Below are 17,170 nucleotides of genomic sequence, written 5' to 3'. Positions count from 1 at the left end.
GCAGCACAACACAATTCTGCCATGACATATTTAAAGTTCGCTACAGATGCAGCTCAACCCAGTGCTGCCATGCCATGGGCAGGGTACCCATTCTTTGCAGATCAACCCAATGGTGCCATGCCATGTGCAGAGTACCCTCCATCCAACTGCAGCTCAACACAATGCTGCCATGACATGTGCAGGGTGCACTCCATCCAGCTGCAGTTCAACCAATAGCTGTCATGACATTTGCAGTGTGCACTCCTGTTGCAGCTCAACCCAGTGCAGCCATGCCATGTGCAGGGTGCCCTCCCCTCTGCACCTCAACCCAATGTTGCCATGCCATGTGTAGTGTGCACTCCAGGTGCAGCTCAACCCAATGCTGCCATGCAAAGTTCAGGGTGCCCTCCATCCAGATGCAGCTCAGCCCAATGCTGCCATGCCATGGGCAGGGTGCCCCCCATCCAGCTGCACATCAACCCAATGCTTCCACGCTATGGGCAGCATACCCTCCCTCTGAAGGTAAAGAAAAGGCTACCATGTCATGTGCAGAGTGTATTCCAGCTGCAGCTCAACCAATGCTGCCATGCCATGTGCAGCGTGCCCTCAGTCTGCAGTTCAACCCAATGCTGCCATGCCATGTGCAGGGTGCACTCCATCCAGTTGCAGATCAACCCAATGCTGCCATGCCATGAGCAGGATGCCCTCCATTTGACTGCAGTTCAACCCAATTCTGCCATGACATGGGCAGGGTGCCCTCCATCCAGCTGCTGCTCAACCCATTGCTGCTATGCCATGGGCAAGTTGTCCTCCATCCAGCTGCAGTTCAAACCAATGCTGCCATGCCATGCGCAGTGTGCACTTCACTCAGCTGCAGCTCAGACCAGTGCTGTCATTTCATGGGCAGGGTGCCCTCCATATGCAGCTCAACCAAATGCTGCCATGACTTGTTCAGGGTGAACTCACTTTGCAAATCAAACCAATGTTGCCATGACATGTGCAGGGTGCCCTCCATTCAGCTGCAGTTCATCCAATTGCTGTCATGACATTTGCCGTGTGCACACCTGTTGCAGCTCAACCCATTGCAGTCATGCCATGTGCAGTGTGTATTCCAGCTTCAGTTCAACCAATTCTGCCATGCCACGTGCAGGGTGCCCTCCCTCTGCAGCTCAGCCCAATGCTGCCATGCCATGTGCAGGGTGCACTCCATCCAGTTGCAGATCATCCCAATGCTACCATGCCATGTGCAGGTTGCCCTCCATCCAGCTGCAGCTGAACCTAATGCTGCCATGCCATGGGCAGTGTGCTCTCCAGCTGGAGCTTGACCCAGTGCTTCCACGCCATGTGCAGGGTGCCCTGCCTCTTAACTTATACTCAATGCAGCCAAGAAATTTGCAGTGTGCCCTCCTTCTGCAGCTCGACCCAATGCTGCCATGCCATGTGCAGGGTGATTTACCTCTCCAGCTCAAACCCAATGCTGCCATGCCATTTGCAGGGTGCCCTCAATCCGGATGCAGCTGAACGCAATGCTGCCATGCCATGTACAAGTGAAGCTCGCTCTGCAGCTCAACCCTATTCTGCCATGCCATGTGCAGGGTGCCCTCCAGATGCAGCTCATCCCAATGCTGCCATGACTTCTTCAGGGTTAACTCACTCTGCAGCTCAACCCAATGCTGTTATGCCATGTGCAGGCTGCCCTCCATTCAGCTGCAGATCATCCCAATGCTGCCATTCCATGTGAAGTGAACCCTGCCCTGCAGCACAACACAATCCTGCCATGCCCTATTTAGTGTTCGCTACATATGCAGCTCAACCCAAAGCTGGCATTACTTGTGCAGGGTGACAATTCTTTCCAGATCAACCCAATGCTGCCATGCAATGTGCAGGGTGTCCTCCATCCAGCTGCAGCTAAACCCAGTGCAGCCATGCCACGTGCAGGGTGCCCTCCCCGCTACACCTCAACACAATGTTGCCATGCCATGTGCAGAGTGTTTTCCAGAAGCAACTCAAACCAATGCTGCCATGACTTGTGCAGGGTGCACTCCCTTTGCAGCTCAACCCAATGCTGCCATACCACGTGCAGGGTGCCGTCCATCCAACTGCAGCTCAACTCAATGTTGCCATGTCATGTGCAGGGTGCCCTCCATTCAGATACAGCTCAACCGAATGCTGCCATGACATGGGCAGGGTGCCCTCAATCCAGCTGCAACTCAGCACAACCCAATGCTGCCATGACATGGGCAGGTGCCCTCCATATGCTGCTCAAACCAATGCTGCCATGCCATGTGCAGGGTGACCTCCATCAAGCTGCAGCTCAACCGAATGTGGCCATGCCATATGCAGGGTGCCCTCCACCAAGCTACAGCTCAATCCAATGTTGCCATGCTATGGGCAGCATGCCCTCCCTCTGAAGCTCAACACAATGCTGCCATTCTGATTGCAGGTTGCCCTACCTCTGCAGCTCAACCCAATGCTGCCATGCCATGTGCAGAGTGCCCTCCCTCTGCAGCTCAACCCAATGTTGCAATGCCATGTGTAGGGTGTCCTCCAGCTGCAGCTCAACCCAATTCTGCCATGCCATGTGCAGGGTGCCCACCCTCTGAAGCTCAACACAATGCTGCCATGCCATGTGCAGGGTGACCTTCATATGCAGCTCAGCCCAATACTGCTGTGCTGTGTGCAGGGTGACCTCCCTTTGAAGATCAAAACAATGCTGCCATGCCATGTGCAGGGTCTCCTCCAGCTGCAGCTCAAGCCAGTGCTGCCATGCCATAGGCAGGGTGCCCTCCCTCTTCAGCGCAACCCAATGAGCCATGCCACAAGCTGGGTGCTCTCCATCCTGTTGCAGATCATTCAATGCTTAAATGCCCTATCCAGGGTACACTCCCCTCTGCACCACAACACAATTCTGCCATGCCATATTATAGAGTTCGCTACAGATGCAGCTCAACCCAATGCTGCCATGCCATGTTCAGGGTACCCATTCTTTGCAGCTCAACCCATTGCTGCTATGCCATGGGCAAGGTAGCCTCCATCCAGCTGCAGCTCAAACCAATGCTGCCACGCCTTGTGCAAGTTGCTTGCCAGTTGCAAATCATCCCAATGCTGCCATGCCAAGTGCAGGGTGAACTTCATTCAGCTGCAAATCAGCCCAATGCTGCCATTCCATACGCAGGGTGTCCTCCCGATGCAGCTCAACCCAATTCTGCCATGACTTGTTCAGGGTGAATTCACTTTGCAGGTCAACCCAATGCTTCCATGCTATGGGCAGCATGTCCTCCCTCTGAAGGTCAACAATAGCTGACATGCCATGTGCTGTGTGTTCCAGCTGCAGCTCAAACAATGCTGCAATGCCATGTGCAGCGTGACCTCACTTTGCAGCTAAACCAAATGCTGCCATAGCAAGTGCAGGATGCTCTTTGAAAAGATGCAGCTACACCCAATGTTGCCATGACATGTGCAGGGTGCTCTCCAACCAGATGCAGCTCAAACCAATGCTGCCTTGACTTGTGCAGCGTTCCCATTATTTGCAGCTCAACCCAATGCTGCCATGCCATATGCAGGGTGCCCTACCTCAGCAGCTCAACCCAATGCTGCAATGACATGGGCAGGTACCCTCCATCCAGCTGCAGCTCAACTTAATGCGGCCATGCTATTGGCAGTATGCCCTTTCACTGCATCTCAACCCAATGCTGCTATGTCATGTACAAGGTGCCCTCTATCCAGCTGCAGCTCAAGCCATTGCTGCCAAGCCATGTGCAGAGTGCCCTCTATCCAGCTGCAGCTCAACCCCATGCTTCCATGCCATGTGCAGCATGCCCACCATCCAGCTGATACTCAACTGAATGCTGCCATGCCATGTGCAGGGTGCCCTCCCTTTGCACCTCAAACCAATGGTGCCATGCCATGCGCAGGGTGCTTTGTATCCAGATGCAGCTCAACCCAATGCTGCTATGTCATGTGCAGAGTGTCCTCCAGAAGCAGAACAACCCAATGCTGCCATACCATGTGCAGGGTGCTATCCCTGTGCAGCTCAACCCAATGCTGCCATGCCATATGCAGGGTGCCCTCCCTGTGCAGCTCAATTCAATGCTTTCATGCCATGTTCAGGATGCCCTCCATCCAGCTGCAGCTCAAATCAAAGCTGCCATACCATGTGCAGGGTGCTATCCCTGTGCAGCTCAACCCAATGCTGCCATGCCATATGCAGGGTGCCCTCCCTGTGCAGCTCAATTCAATGCTTTCATGCCATGTTCAGGATGCCCTCCATCCAGCTGCAGCTCAAATCAAAGCTGCCATGCCATGTGCAGGGTGCCCTACCTCTGCAGCTCAACCCAGTGCTGCCATGCAATGAGCAGGTACCCTCCATCCAACTTAATACAGCTCAAAGCTGCCATGACATGTGCAGGGTACCCTCTATCCAGATGAAGCAAGATCTAGTGATGCCATGCCATATTCTGTGTTTTCAAGATGCAGCTTAACCCAAAGCTGCCATGCCATGTGCAGGGTGTCCTCCAGAAGCAGCTGAAACCAATGCTGATATGTCATGTGCAGGGTGCCCTCCATCCAGCTGCAGCACAACCCAGTGCTGCCATGCCATGTGCAGAGTGTCCTCCAGAAGCAGCACAACCCAATGCTTCCATGCCATGTGCAGGGTGCCCTCCGCCTGCAGCTCAAAACAGTGCTGCCATGCCATTTGCAGGGTGCCCTCCATCCAGCTGTAGTTGAAATCAAATCTACCATGCCATGTGCTTGGTGCCCTACCTCTGCAGCTCAACCTAGTGCTACCATGCAATGAGCAGGTACCCTCCATCCAACATAACTCAGCTCAAAGCTGCCATGCCATGCGCAGTATACCCTCTATCCAGATGCAGCTCAACCTAGTGCTGCCATGCCATATTCAGTGTGCCCTCCAGATGCAGCTCAACCCAATGCTGCCATGCCATGTGCAGAGTGCCCTCCAGAAGCAGCTGAAACCAATGCTGAAATGCCATGTGCAGGGTGCCCTCCATCAAGCTGCAGCACAACCCAGTGATACCACGCCATGTACAGGGTTCCCTCCCTCTGCAGTTCAACCCAATGCTGCCATGCCATAGGCAGGGTTCCCTCCCTCTACAGCTCAACCCAAAGCTGCCATGTCATGTGCAGAGTGTCCTCCACAAGCAGCTGAACCCATTGCTGCCATGTCATGTATAGGGTGCCCTCCATCCAGCTGCAGCACAACCCAGTGCTACCATGCCATGTGCAGAGTGTCCTCCAGAATCAGCACAACCCAATGTTGCCATGCCATGTGCAGGGTGACATCCATCCTGCTTCAGCTCAATCCAGTGCTGCCATGCCATGTGCAGAGTGCCATCTATCCAGCTGCAGCTCAAGCCATTGCTGCCAAGCCATGTGCAGAGTGCCCTCTATTCAGCTGCAGCTCAAATCAAATCTGCCATGCCATGTGCAGGGTGCCCTCCCTTTGCAGCTCAGCCCAATGCTGCCATGCCATGTTCAGGATGACCTCCATCCAGCTGTAGCTCAACCCCATGCTGCCATGCCATGTGCAGTGTGCCCTATATCCTGATGCAGCTCAACCTAGTGCTGCCATGCCATATTCAGTGTGCCCTCCAGATGCGGCTCAACCCAATGCTGCCATGCCATGTGCATAGTCCCTCCAGAAGCAGAACAACCCAATGCTGCCATACCATGTGCTGGGTGCTATCCCTGTGCAGCTCAAATCAAAGCTGTCATGCCATGTGTAGGTTGCCCTCCATCCAGCTACAGCTCATATCAGAGCTGCCATGCCGTGTTCTTGGTGCCCTCCCTCTGCAGTTCAACCCAATGCCACCATGCAATGTGTACGGTGCACTCCAGATGAAGCTCAGCCCAATGCTGCCATGCCATGTGCAGGGTGCCCTCCCACTGCGGTTCAACTCAATGCTGCCAGGCAGTGTTCAGTGTGTCCTTCCTCAGCAGCTCAAACCAATGCTGCCATTCCATGGCCAGGGTGCTCTCCTTCCAGCTGCAGATCATCCCAATGCTGTCATGACATGTCCAGGGTATCATCCATCCAGCTGCAGCTCAGCCCAATGCTGCCACGCCATTTGCAGTGTTCTCTTCAGCTACAGCTCAACCCAATGCTGCCATGCCATGTGCAGGGTACCCTCCCTCTTCAGCTCAACCCAATGCTGCCATGCAATTTGCAGTGTGCCATCCACCTACAGCTCAACACTACGTCCCCATGCCATGTGCAGGGTGCCCTCCTCTCTGCAACTCAACCCAATGTTGCCATGCCATGTGTAGGGTGCACACCAGATGCAGCTCAGCCTAATGCTGCCATGCTATGTGCAGTGTGACCTCCACACTGCTGTTGCTCATCCCACTGCTGCCATGCCATGTGCAGCATGCCCACCATCCAGCTGCAGCTCAAGCTATTGCTGCCAAGCCATGTGCAGAGTGCCCTCCATCCAGCTGCAGCTCTACCCAATTCTGCCATGCTGTGGGCAGCATGCTCTCCCTCTTAAGCTCAACAAAATGCTACAATGCCATCTGCAGTGTGTCCTCCAGCTGCAGCTCAACCCAATGCTGCCATGCAATGTTCAGGGTGCCATCCCTCTGCAGCTCAACCCAATACCGCCATGCCATTGGCAGGATACTCTCCATTCAGCTGCAGGTCATCCCAATGCTGCTATGCTATGTGCAGGTTACCCACCCATCTGCAGCACAACACAATGCTGCAATGCCATATTCAGGGGACGCTACAGATGCCACTCAACCCAATGCTGCCATGCCATGTGCAGGGTGCCCTCCATCCATTTGCACCTCAGCCCAATGCTGCCATGCCATTTTCAATGTGCTCTCTATCCAGCTGCAGCTCAAGCCAATGCTGCCATTCCATGTGCTGAGTGCCCTCTATCCAGCTGCAGCTCTAGCCAATGCTGCCATGCCAAGTGCAGGGTGGCTTACAGCTGCAGCTCAACCCTATGCTGCCATGCCATGTTCAGCGTGCCCACATTCCAGCTGATACTCAACCAAATATTGCCATGCCATATGCAGTGCTGTTATGGTTTTGCAATTTGGTTGGTGTTGGTATTCCACATCAGAACACCATGCCTAATAATGGGAGTAAAGGGGACAAGTTTTTTTTTCTGTGAACTGCCTTAATGGGCATGTGGGGTGGAGCACCGGAAGGGAAGTGAGGAAGGGGACGGGGTTGCTGGACCGGCTCCCTGCGAGGAGACAGCGTGGTCAGAGCTTCCTACCTTCCACAGCTCCATCGGTGAGATTTGGGACTTGGTACTCTCTTTGTTGAAACTCTCTTGTTGTTGTTTAGTGTTATTAGGTTATTAAACTGCCATTCGTTCTCAGATCAGCTTTTTCCTCCCTCATTTTTTTGTTAGACCTAATCGCAATCTCCCTTCCCTTCCCCGTCTCCCTAAACGCACGTGGCCGGACCGCGCCGGGCCGCGCCGCCGTGCCGCAGGAGAAAAGGGGGGGGGGCTTTTGTTCCTGCTGCCCCGGGTTTGTGCCCACTGTCCCGGAGTGAGCTCTAGAGAGAACTCCGTGACATTTTTGGTGGAGGATGCGGGCAGAGCTCAGGGCAATGTTTTGGGCAGTAATTAGGTGGTTTTTTTCAGCAGCCCTGTATGTAGGACTGATAGTCCGTAGGTTCCTGTGGTCCTGGCTTAAGGACTTCCTGATGTTGGGGGTAGGGGTAGATTTATTAATCCGACGGCTGGCAGGGATAGAGATATCTGCCTGGCTCCCTTCCAGACTAATGAACATCACAGGAACCGTGCTTGAACTGGCTCACGAATGCTCTGAATTCCTTAAGTATGACTGGGGTGTCAATTGGAATACTGTGTTGTTAGTCTCTCTAATTGTAGTAGTTTACTATAAATTGCAAAGAGACTTGCAAAGAATAGTGCAGAGAGACTCAGGAAAAGGGCCAGAAGCATCGGGACCCCCAGTATCAGGTAATCTCACCCCTGAACACCAGAGGGACCTTGGGAAATTAATAGAACCCCTGAGTGAGTGTGGGAGATCAGGGGGATCTCAGATCGAATGGCTTATGAAAAAGAAAGAGAGTCTCAAGAATGAGATCCAAACCCTAAGGGGAAGGCAACAAGTCAATCCCAGCCGACCACAGGAAGCACCAGCATCAGTGTCAGTCGCCCCAGTGGAAGGCCAGAGATGGGAACGTGGGTCCTCACGTCTGGAACGGATGGAGGAAGTAGAGGAAGATCCGGGCGAGGGACCCTCCCCAAAACCACCAAGGAAGGCAACTCAGAAGACTAACAGACGCGGAGAAGATAGTGATGATGAGGGAAAAGTCACTGCTTCCTCTACTCGTAAACCTCTGAAAATTACTGAAATCCAAAGTGCGAGAAAGGAGTTTGCCCGACTCCCAGGTGAATGCCTTGTCACTTGGCTGCTCCAGTGTTGGGACAATGGGGCCTCCTGCATGTCCCTAAGCTGCAATGAGGCTCGTCAATTAGGAAACATTGCTCGAGACTCATCTATTGATAGAGGGATCAGCAGATGTCTCGATGGAGTCGCCAGTCTCTGGGAGAGGATTCTATCAGCTGTAAAGGCAACCTGTCTTCTCAAAAATGATTTGGAGCCTGTACTGGAAAAATGGAGTACAGCTGAGGAAGGTATCCAGTACCTGAGAGAAATGGCTGTGGCAGAAATGCTGTTTGATCCCACGTTTGCCCCTGGGGACCCAGAGGATTACCATGACCCAGAAAAGGTGAGCGGTACTCCGGAAATATGCAAGAAACTCATACGGTCAGCACCAGGGAAGTATTCCAGTGTACTATTAACGAACTCTAACAGGTATGATGAGCTGGATAGGAGACCTGAAATTTTTGAGCTCATCCTTTCACTGCAAAATATCGAATACTCACTACTGCCACACCGTACCACCATCGCAGCCATCTGTAAAATGGTGGATAGAATGGACCAAATGGAGAGAAGACAGGACAACATGCAGAAGAGCTTGTCTGCGGCAAGGAACCACAGTGAACCTGTGGCAGTCTCAGCTGTCAGACGCAAACGCACACCTGTCCGAGTGAAGGACCGCAGTGAGCCTATGTCACGTGGTGCCATGTGGAACTACCTGCGTGACCATGGAGAGGATATGAAGAAGTGGCATGACGAACCCAATTTTGTACTGCGAGCACGGGTAAGAAAATTACAAAAGAGGTCAGCCACTACTGAGGTTGCCTCTACCGCTTCAGACAACCAATAGAGGGGCCCTGCCCTCAGCCAGGGGGGGAAGAGGGATAATAGAGTGTATTGGACTGTGTGGATTCGGTGGCCTGGCACATCAGAACCACAAAAATATAAAGCACTGGTGGATACCGGTGCACAGTGCACTCTGATACCCTCAGGTTTCGAAGGGACAGAACGGATACATATACATGGGGTGACTGGGGGTTCGCAGGAACTGTCTGTATTGGAGGCCGAGATAAGCCTCACTGGTAGAGACTGGCAGAAGCATCGCATAGTGACTGGCCAGGGGGCTCGTTGCATACTTGGAATAGATTACCTAAGAAGGGGACATTTCAAGGACCCCAAAGGATACAGATGGGCTTTTGGAATAGCTGCTATAGAAACAGACAACATTAAGCAGCTGTCTGATTTGCCTGGCCTATCAGGGGACCCATCTGCTGTGGGGTTACTACGGGTGGAAGAACAACGGGTACCAATTGCCACGAGAACAGTACACAGACGACAGTACCGTACTAATAGGGATTCCTTGCTCCCTATCCATAAGCTCATTCAACAACTAGAAAGTCAGGGAGTAATTAGTAAGACCCATTCACCCTTCAATAGCCCCATATGGCCAGTGCACAAAGCCAGTGGAGAATGGAGGCTGACAGTGGACTATCGTGGCCTTAATGAGGTCACACCCCCATTGAGTGCTGCAGTGCCAGACATGTTGGAACTCCAGTATGAACTGGAATCGAAAGAGGCAAAATGGTATGCCACCATTGATATTGCCAATGCATTTTTCTCTGTCCCTTTGGCCACAGAGTGTAGGCCACAGTTTGCCTTTACTTGGAGGGGTGTTCAGTACACTTGGAATCGTTTGCCCCAGGGGTGGAAACACAGCCCGACCATCTGCCATGGGCTGATCCAAGCCACGTTGGAACAGGGCGGTGCTCCAGAGCACCTGCAGTATATAGATGATATCGTTGTGTGGGGTGATACAGTGACGGAGGTTTTTAAAAAAGGAGAACGGATAATCCAAATCCTCCTGTCTGCTGGTTTCGCTATTAAGCGAGACAAAGTGAAGAGCCCTGCCCAAGAAATCCAGTTTCTAGGGGTGAAATGGCAAGATGGGCGTCGCCATAGAGTGGATCTATCACATCCCCTATCACGCACCAGCCGCTGGTAAGATTGAGCGCCACAACGGTTTGCTGAAAACCACGCTGAAAGCGATGGGTGGTGGAACATTTAAGAACTGGGAGAAACATCTAGCAGAAGCCACCTGGCTGGTAAACACCCGAGGATCAGCCAACCGAGACGGCCCTACACAGTCCAACTCCCTGCGTACCGTGGAGGGAGACAAGGTTCCTGTGGTGCATGTAAAGAATATGCTGGGAAAAGCGGTTTGGGTCCTTCCAGCCTCTGGAAAGGGGAGGCCCCTCCGTGGAACTGTCTTTGCACAGGGACCTGGGTGCACCTGGTGGGTGATGCAGAAGGATGGGGATGTTCAGTGTGTGCCACAGGGAAACTTGATGCTGGGGGAGTGCAGCCTGTGATTCCATGTGTGTGTATATATATATATATATATATCTGTATGTACATATGTAATGCATGTTAACTACTGTTCTGTTTATATGTTGATAAAAATTAGGCATGATGTGATGATGTGTAATAAGGGGTGGAATGTTATGGTTTTGCAATTTGGTTGGTGTTGGTATTCCACATCAGAACACCATGCCTAATAATGGGAGTAAAGGGGACAAGTTTTTTTTTTCTGTGAACTGCCTTAATGGGCATGTGGGGTGGAGCACCAGAAGGGAAGTGAGGAAGGGGATGGGGTTGCTGGACCGGCTCCCTGCGAGGAGACAGCGTGGTCAGAGCTTCCTGCCTTCCACAGCTCCATCGGTGAGATTTGGGACTTGGTACTCTCTTTGTTGAAACTCTCTTGTTGTTGTTTAGTGTTATTAGGTTATTAAACTGCCATTCGTTCTCAGATCAGCTTTTTCCTCCCTCATTTTTTTGTTAGACCTAATCGCAATCTCCCTTCCCTTCCCCGTCTCCCTAAACGCACGTGGCCGGACCGCGCCGGGCCGCGCCGCGCCGCCGTGCCGCTAGAGAAAAGGGGGGGGGCTTTTGTTCCTGCTGCCCCGGGTTTGTACCCACTGTCCCGGAGTGAGCTCTAGAGAGAACTCCGTGACAAGTGCGCCCTCCCTTTGCAGCTCAACCCAATGCTGCCATTCCATATGCAGGGTGTCCTCCAGCTGCAGCTCGACCCAATGCTGCCATGCCATTTGCATGGTGCCCTCCAGATGCAGCTTAACCTTATGCTACCATGCCATGTGTAGGGTGCACTCCAGCTGCAGATCATCCCAATGCTGCCATGCCATCTTTTAGGGGGCCCTCCATCCAGCTGCATCTCAGCTTAATGCTGTCATGCCATGGGCAGAGTGTGCTTCAGATGCAGCTCAACCTAATGATGCCATACCATGTGCAGGGTGCCCTCCATCCATCTGCAGCTCAAGCAAATGCTGCCATGCAATGGGCAGGGTGCCCTATATCCCTCTGCAGTTCAACCCAATGCTGCCATGCCATGTGCAGGATGCCCTCCATCCAGCTGCAGTTCTGCCCTATGTTGCCCATCCATTCAGTGCTCGCTTGCTCCAGCTCCTGCAGCAGCTTCACACGCTCCAGCGCTGTTATGTTCCGCCGTCATACTGGGCCCTCATTGCTGCACTGTTCCCACAGCTCCTTGCAGGACCTGTACCACTTGCAGAATGGAGCCGGTGTATTCCGTACTGACCCACTGCCCCTGCCCCTCCCCAGGGGGGCTTCTATGATGTCAGAGAGTCATTGTGACACACCAGCACAGGAGGGTCCTTGAAGGTCACAGATGCAGAGCATGGTTTGTGATGGAAGAGTCCCTGAAGATCATTAAGAACCAGGGAATGGTTTGGGATGGCATGATCTCCTTGGGAGGCTCCTTGATGATTAAAGAACCGTGGATCGGCTTGTGTTGGAAGGGTCCTGGTAGGTTGGGGTGTTCCTTAATGATGATAGAAGCATAGAAGTGTTTGTGGGGGGTTTTAGGTTTGGGGTTTGGGTTTGGGGTAGGGTTGGTTTTTGGGTTTGGGGAAGGGTTGGTTTAAGGTTTGGGGTTTGGGTTTGTGTCTCTGTTGGGTTTGGGTTTGGGATTTGGGGTTTGAGTTTGGGGTAGGGTTGTTTTTATTTTTGGTGTTTGGGTTTGTGTCTCTGTTGGGTTTAGGTTCTTTATGGTTGTTTTTAGGTTTGGGGTTTTGGTTTGTGTCTCTTTTGGGTTTGGGATTGGGTTGGTTTTAGGTTTGGGGTTTGGTTTGTGCCTGTGTTGGGTTGGGGTATGGTTGGTTTTAGGTTTGTGGTTTGGGTTTGTGTCTGTGTTGGGTTGGGGTAGGGTTGGGTTTAGGTTTGGGATTTGGGTTTGGGGTAGGGTTGGTTTTAGGTTTGGATTTGGGTTCTTTAGGGTTGGTTTTAGGTTTGGATTTGGGTTTGTGTCTATGTTGGCTTTGCATTTGGGGTAGGGTTGGTTTTAGGTTTTGGGTAGGGTTGGTTTTAGGTTTGGGGTTTGGATTTGTGTCTTTCTATGTTTTGTTTGGGTTCTTTAGGGTTGTTTTAGGTTTAGGGTTTGGGTTTGTATCTCTGTTGGCTTTGCATTTGGGGTACGGTTGGTTTTAGGTTTGGGGTTTGGTTTTCTGTCTCTGTTGGTTTTGGGTTTCGGGTAAGGTTGTTTTTAGGTTTGGGGTTTGGGTTCTGTATATGTTGGTTTGGGTTCATTAGGATTGGTTTTAGGATTGGGGTTTGGGTTTGTGTCTATGATGGGTTTGGGTTCTTTAGTGATTTTTTTGGGTTTGGGTTTGGGTTTGTGTCTATGTTGGGTTTGGGGTAGGGTTGGTTTTAGGTTTGGGGTTTGGGTTTGTGTCTATGTTGTTTTGGGTTCTTTAGGGTTGGATTTAGGTTTGGGGTTTGGGTTTGTGTCTGTGTTGGCATTTGGTTCTTTTGGGTTGGTTTTAGGTTTGGGTTTGGATTTGCGTCTGTTAAGTTTGGCTTCTTTAGGTTTGGTGTTAGGTTTGGGTTTTGGGTTTGCGTCTGTGTTGGTGTGGGTTCTTTAAGGTTAGTTTTAGGTTTAGATTTTGTATTTGTGTCTATGTTGGGTTTGGGTTAGGCTTCGGCATTGGATTAGGGTTAGGGTTTGATGTAGGGTTTGGGATAGTGTTTGCGTCAGGGTTAGGCTTGTGAATCAGAAGAGTTGCTGTTCTAAGTTTTGCGAACAGCCTCTTGCACAACTTAATCAGATACAGCCTGAAGGACAAAGGGCTCGCGTGAATGTCAGCTCAGAAACAGAACTTAGTGGGCCGCAGAGTTTGCTGTCATGGGAAGATTAGAAAGTAGAATAGATGTGCTGCTTCTGAAGACAAGATGGCAGAACAGATGCCTCAGCAGGATGTAACATCAGCAAGAACCAGTTTGGGCAGCCCCCCTGAAAGGGCTGGGCCTTTACAGCGAGAATGGCTATTAGCCTTCATCCCACCACCACCAGAGATGTGAATTAATGCTTGGAATTTCAGCCCATGTTCTTGGAATGAATGACCATGGATAGGCTATGCCTATCAATGGAATGAATGACCACGGATAGGCTATGCCTACCAATGGAATGGATGACAACGGATAGGATATGCCTATCATATTATATCCGGTATTTCGATATAGTATTTAGTAAATAAGTGTGCCTCCTTAGATCGTTACCGCTGTTTTCTTTTCCTAATTAACTTTTTCCTTTCGGCCTAGGGCCGGGGCCCACGGCCCCCTGTCACGGATGCTTACAAAATGCCCAATTAAGGTATATAGGAAGAAGTGCTTTCCTTAACATTAATCCACTCTATCTTAAGTCCTGTACCTAATTGAACTATCTTGCACCTAATTGAAATATTTTCTGAGACTCTACCTATATATCTACAGGAAAATCATTGGCTGCACTCCCCCAACATCAAATTCCCTTGTGGTACACATTGGACATTCCCATTTTTGTCCATCACCCACCACGTGCACCCAGGTCCCTGAGCAAAGACAGTACCCCGGAGAGGTTTGCCCTTTCCAGACGCTGGAAGGACCCAAACTGTCTTTCCCAACACGCTCTTTATGTGTACTACAGGAACCTTATCTCCGTCCACGGTACGTAGGGAGCTGGATTGGTTAGGACCACTACGATTACTAGATCCTCGAGTGTTGACCAACCAGGTGGCATCTGCTAAATGGTTCTCCCAATTTTTATACGTTCCGCCACCCATTGCTTTCAAAATAGTTTTCAACAATCCATTGAATCGTTCAATCTTACCAGAAGCTGGTGCATGATAGGGAATATGGTAAATCCACTCAATGCCATGATTTTTGGCCCAAGTGGTTACAAGGGAATTTTTAAAATGGGTCCCATTATCTGATTCAATTCTTTCTGGAGTGCCATGCCGCCACAGGATTTGCTTTTCCAACCCTAATATGGTGTTTCAGGCGGTAGCATGGGGTACTGCGTATGTTTCGATCCACCCAGTGGTTGCCTCCACCATGGTGAGTACATAACGCTTACCATTGCGAGATCGTGGCAAGGTGATATAATCAACCTGCCATGCCTCTCCATATTTATACTTTTTCCATCGCCCTTCCCCGCAAAAAGGTTTCATCCTCTTGGCTTGTTTAATTATGGCGCATGTTTCACAATCATGAATAACCTGAGCAATAGCGTCCATAGTTAAGTCCACCCCTCGGTCTCTGGCCCACTTATATGTTGCATCCCTTCCTTGATGACCTGAAGTCTCATGGGCCCACCGAGCTAGGAATAATTCACCCTTGTTCTGCCAGTCCAAGTCTATTTGAGCCACCTCAATTTTGGCAGCTCGATCAACCTGATGGTTATTTTTATGTTCTTCAGTAGCCTTACTTTTAGGCACATGAGCATCTACATGGCGCACCTTTACAACAATGTTTCTTATTCGGGCAGCAATGTCTTTCCACAGTTCAGCAGCCCAAACAGTTTTACCCTTTTGTTGCCAATTATCATCCTCCCACTGTTGCAACCACCCCCATAAGGCATTTGCCACCATCCATGAATCAGTATAAAGATGAAGCATTGGCCACCTCTCCCGTTCAGCCACATCTAAAGCCAGCTGAACAGCCTTTACCTCTGCGAATTGACTTGATTCTCCTTTACCTTCAGTGGCCTCTGCAACTTGTTGTGTGGGGCTCCATACAGCAGCTTTCCATCTGCGATGCTTCCCTACAATACGACATGATCCGTCTGTGAATAGGGCAAATTTCTTTTCGTTTTCTGGTAGCTCATTGTATGGTGGTGCCTCTTAAGCGCGTGATACCTTTCTGTAGGTGGTGTTTCAATTTTTTTACTCTCAGGCCAGTCCATGATCGCTTCTAGAATTCCAGGACGGCTGAGTTTTCCCATTCGAGCTCGTTGAGTAATTAATGAAATCCACTTACTCCAAGTGGCATCAGTAGCATGATGGGTGGAGGGAACCTGTCCTTTAAACATCCAGTTTATTACTGGCAAGCGAGGTGCTAGAAGAAGCTGAACCTCTGTCCCAACTACTTCAGAAGCAGCCCGAACCCCCTCATACACGGCTAAGATCTCCTTCTCAGTTGGAGTGTAGCGCTCCTCAGACCCTTTATATGCTCGACTCCAAAATCCTAGGGGTCGGCCTCGGGTCTCTTCTGAGGCTCTTTGCCACAAACTCCAGGTGGGACCTTTCTCTCCAGCAGCAGTGTAGAGGATGTTCTTCACATCCTGTCCCGTCCGTACCGGCCCCAAGGCCACGGTACGGGCTTTTTCTTGTTTTATCTGCTCAAAAGCCTGCTGCTGCTCAGGAACCCATGAGAAATTATTCTTCTTCCGTGTTACCTGATAGAGAGGGCTCACTATGTGGCTGTAGTTTGGGACATGCATTCTCCAAAAGCCCACTACTCCCAGAAAAGATTGGGTCTCTGTCTTGTCGGTGGGCGGAGACATAGCAGTGATTTTGTCAATCACATCTGCTGGGATGTGACGACGTCCATCTTGCCATTTTATACCTAAGAACTGGATTTCCTGGGCAGGCCCCTTCACCTTGCTGCGCTTAATGGCAAAACCAGCTTGCAAAAGAATTTGGATTATCTGTTTCCCCTTCTTGAAAACCTCTGCTGCTGTATGGCCCCACACTACAATATCATCAATATACTGCAAGTGCTCAGAAGCATTACCCTGTTCCAAGACAGCTTGGATCAATCCATGGCAAATTGTTGGGCTGTGCTTCCACCCCTGAGGTAAACGGTTCCAGGTATACTGAATACCTCTCCAGGTAAAAGCAAACTGTGGCCTACAGTTTGCAGCCAATGGGATGGAAAAGAAGGCATTAGCAATATCAATGGTGGCATACCACCTAGCTTCTTTTGACTCCAATTCATACTGGAGTTCTAGCATGTCTGGTACGGCAGCACTTAATGGAGGTGTAACTTCATTCAGGCCACGGTAATCTACCGTCAGCCTCCATTCCCCACTGGTTTTACGCACTGGCCATATGGGGCTGTTAAAAGGCGAGTGTGTTTTGCTAATCACTCCCTGATTTTCTAATTGGCGAATTAGCTTGTGAATGGGGAGCAATGAGTCCCTATTGGTGCGGTACTGCCGTCTGTGAACCACTTTGGTGGCAATTGGTACCTCTTGGTCTTTTACCTGGAGCAACCCCACAGCAGAAGAATCATCTGACAGACCAGGTAAAGTTGACAGCTGCTTAACACCGTTTGTGTTAACAGCAGCTATCCCAAAGGCCCATCGATACCCCTTGGGATCCTTGAAATATCCCATCCTAAGGTAATCGATTCCCAGTATACATGGAGCCTCTGGACCAGTCACAATAGGGTGTCTCTGCCAGTTTTTACCAGTGAGGCTTATTTCGGCCTCCAACATAGTCAATTCTTGGGA

This window comes from Coturnix japonica, chromosome W (genome assembly GCF_054131305.1).
Source record: "Coturnix japonica strain WE chromosome W, WE-NBRP24, whole genome shotgun sequence".
Classification (NCBI taxonomy): domain Eukaryota; kingdom Metazoa; phylum Chordata; class Aves; order Galliformes; family Phasianidae; genus Coturnix; species Coturnix japonica.
The sequence above is the reverse complement of the archived record's forward strand: the minus strand, read 5'-3'. Positions refer to the sequence as shown.